The sequence below is a fragment of the Triticum aestivum genome, chromosome 4D (assembly GCF_018294505.1).
Source record: "Triticum aestivum cultivar Chinese Spring chromosome 4D, IWGSC CS RefSeq v2.1, whole genome shotgun sequence".
Lineage (NCBI taxonomy): Eukaryota > Viridiplantae > Streptophyta > Magnoliopsida > Poales > Poaceae > Triticum > Triticum aestivum.
Genome location: NC_057805.1, coordinates 438,021,148 through 438,025,332, shown reverse-complemented (window position 1 = coordinate 438,025,332; position 4,185 = coordinate 438,021,148).

The following is a 4,185-nucleotide window of genomic DNA, read 5'->3' as shown; positions in this document are numbered from 1 at the left end:
GAGATTGAACTAGGTATGAAGATACCGACGATCGAATCTCGGGCAAGTAACATACCGATGACAAAGGGAACAACGTATGTTGTTATGCAGTTTGACCGATAAAGATCTTCGTAGAATATGTAGGAGCCAATATGAGCATCCATGTTCCGCTATTGGTTATTGACCGGAGATGTGTCTCGGTCATGTCTACATAGTTCTCGAACCCATAGGGTCCGCACGCTTAACGTTCGATGACGATTTGTATTATGAGTTATGTGATTTGATGACCGAAGTTTGTTCGGAGTCCCGGATGAGATAACGGACATGACGAGGAGTATCGAAATGGTCGAGACATAAAGATTCATATATTGGAAGGTAACATTCGGACATCGGAATGGTTCGGGTCGTTTCGGATAAGTTTCGGAGTACCGGGGGTTACCGGAACCCCACCCCCCGGGAAGTTCATGGGACTTCATGGGCCTTAGTGGAAAGGAGAGGTGGGCCACAAGGGAAGCCACGCCCCCCATAGCCAGTCCGAATTGGACTAGGGAGGGGGGAGGCACCCCCTCTTTCCTTCTCCCCTCTTCCTCCTTCCCTCCTTCTCCCTCTCTTGGATGGAAGGCGACTCCAACTAGGATTGGGAATCCTAGTTGGACTCCTCATGGCGCGCGCCCCCCTTGGCCGACCTCCTCCTCCTCCCCTCCTTTATATACGTGGGAGGGGGGGCACCCCAAAGGACACACAAGTTTCTCTTAGCCATGTGCGGTGCCCCCCTCCACAGCTACACACCTCGATCATATCGTCGTAGTGCTTAGGAGAAGCCCTGCTCCGGTAACTTCATCATCACCGTCGCCATGCCGTCGTGCTGACGGAACTCTCCCTCGACCTCGACTGGATCAAGAGCTCGAGGGACGTCATCGAGCTGAACGTGTGCTGAACGCGTAGGTGCCGTACGTTCGGTGCTTGGATCGGTTGGATCGCGAAGACGTTCGACTACATCAACCGCGTTACTAAACGCTTCCGCTTTCGTTCTACGAGGGTACATGGACACACTCTCCCCGCTCGTTGCTATGCTTCTCCTAGATCAATCTTGCGTGATCGTAGGAAAATTTTGAAATACTATGTTCCCCACCAATTACAAAAACAAGAAAATAATTAAGAATTGCAACGTACAAATGTCTTCTATATTAAAACAAAAAAAGCAAAGTCTTTCAGTTTCAATCACTTACTGGACGCTTACCAAACCCATCATCCAGGGTGTCCACTGCGACAACAGCATAAAAGTCCATTTCATGAACAAAACAAGCTCTAGGAAGCGAGTAGTTGATGGTGTGATCAACTAAGCATCCTCTTGGGACATCAAGATGGTCCATGTAATTTATCTGCAAAATGAAAAAAGACACAAAAAAAGAAAAGAAAACATCAACGCCTCAAGAAAAGGTTTGTTGTTCAAAAAAAGGAGTGGGATGTTACAGGAATGAAGGGGGTGTACCGGAAGCATTGGTAGACATCCACCAATGAGAAATTTCCCTCTACCCTCATTCCTCTTATCCTGGTGTTTTTTAACTTCTCTCATCACATCACACAGGATATGCTCATCCCACTCAAACTCATGGACCACACTCATATCTCGTAGGGTGTAAAGATAATCTAGGGGGACCATGTTTCCTGTCCCAGGAGCTAGGACCAAATCAGGCACAGTAATACCCATGACCTCTCGATGGTGTCCTCATCGTCATCATCTGTTTTTGATAAAACAGAAACTGTGGTGGCTATCGGAGCCCTATCCCCGCCCAGATAAACTTCACGGAAATCAGCTTTGCCCCTCTTCCCGAACTCTATCGGTGTGCTACCAGATGGGACATTGAATATCTTCTTAACCATGTCTTTTGAAAAGTGGATCTCCTTGTGGTCATTAATCCTGCAATTCACAAAAAAATCAGTAGTTGTTGTGAGAATAAAGAAAACAAAAGGTGTTATGCAACAGAAAAGAAATACAAAAAAGTGAAGATTACATACTTTAGCACACGATTCTTAGGGTCAATGTTCATAACAATGAAATCAAGAAGCTCTTCAGGAGGAGGGACCAAAGGAGATATAAACAGCAAATCCCTGAAGCTGGACTTGCTTATTACATCTCTCTTTTTCCCTTTGATGGCATTGGCTATTTCGCGCAGCCGCTTTGCCGACCAACGAGTTTGGAAGATAGGCATGCTGCAAAACAAGAGCAAAAATCAAACATGGAAACTACCAGTAATGCATATCTACTTATCAGAGAATGAAAAGTATTGAAGCAAAAGTTGAAGATTCCTGTAGTTTCAGAAACATAAGCTACAGACATAACCTACTAACTAGTTTCAGAAAGGTAAGTTTCTCTGAAATACCATTGTGGTTCACAAACCCCCCGGTTGTGTTCCCTGAAACTACTTCGACCAGATCAAATAACCCTACACCCCTATCTCCTTCTTGTATCTCTGCAACATGATCTCCTCTGTTACTTGTTGTTTATCAACACAAAGAAACACATAGCTATTTGCAGCCGGTTGAAGGTAAGCTTTTCCCTTCGGGTTTGAGAGAACATCAGCTAAATCCAACTAGATTTAGATAAACGTGAGGTAAATTACACCTGTCATGTAAGCATGAGCTAAAAATCAGAGAAAAGTATTGAAACATGACATACATTTCATGGAAAGTATTGAAAAACAGTAACTAAATTTCAGAGAAAACATATCTGTAGTTTCAGAAGCAAAAACTAAGTTTCCTGTGCTATAAGCCAGCAGTACAAAAATTCTTGAAGCATAACCTACACTAATGCATCACTAATTCCTACATAAACTTCTCTCTGAACATCAAATTGGCTACATAAACTTCTCTCTGAACATCAAAATAATGTATCACTATATTCAAGACAAAAAGCTACAGAAAACTTTGTGATGAGGACATATACCTAGGGTAGGGTCACAGGCCTGACCTAAATACCCTCCCCAAGGACATCACTCTAACGCTAGAAGCATTCGAGGGGTACCATCATCCACTCGACCAGAAACATTTCCACTCGGAGGAATCAAGGTCACTCGACCATAACAAGAAACACTCGACGGATAGAAGACCTAAAGTCACTCTACACAGCAACGGTCGGGCATTAACTCCTAAACTTAATAGCCATTTATAACACTTTATTACGGACGTTACCTGTAACGCTCCTTCTTGATGAACATTGAACTCCTTGTAATGTGGGCTGGCTGGGGTTCTGGCGCACTCTATATAAGCCACCCTCCTCCACTGGCACAAGGGTTCGCACCCCCTGTAACACACACGCATATAATCCAGTCGACCGCCTCCGGGCACCGAGACGTAGGGCTGTTACTTCCTCCGAGAAGGGCCTGAACTCGTAAAACTCGTGCGTACAACTTCTCCATAGCTAGGATCTTGCCTCTACATACCTACCCCCATTCTACTGTCAGACTTAGAACCACGACAGTTGGCGCCCACCGTGGGGCTGGTGTCTTAGCGACTTGTTGGAGAAGTTGCAATTTTTCCGATCCCCATCAGCATGGTTTCAGGCGGAGGATTGGCCGAGCGCCGCGAGATCCGTCTCGGCGCGCTCGTGTTCGTCGCCGACGACTCCGCTTGGCTCCAAGAGGCTCCACTCGACGTCGAGGCGCTCCCCGTCCGCGGGGCAACGCACTTTCGCACGTGCGTCCGCGACGTCCTCCTGTGGCAGCTGTCGACCCAGTATCGGTCGGCTCCTGTGGCATCTTCACTCCCTGCTGCTCGCCGGCGCAAGCGTTCCAGTCGGTCGAGGCTCGAGCGGTGGATGAGGCACGCGGTGGCTCGCCAGTCGGCCACCCCCCAAGTCGCGACAATCGAGCCTGACGAAACTCTCTACGGCCTGTTCGACTGACTCCGTTGAGACTGCATCCGAGTGCGATAGCAGTGACCCCGCGGCGGAAGTCCTGATGGTCAACGGACCGCGCAGTCCTCCTGGCTTCCCCCGCGACGACGGTGGTGATGGCGGAGGCGATCCGTCGCGTGTCCACGAGGAGTACCGCCCCGAGCCCCTCTCTTCGCAGCAGAGGGAAGAGCTTCGCCGCCGTAACATGGATGCACTTCACACTCCTATCGTTGGAGAAACCCCCGAGGCCCGGGCCTTGGAGGAGGCGCGCCTGGCCAACTTGGCTGAACGCACTCGACTGGAGAACCTCC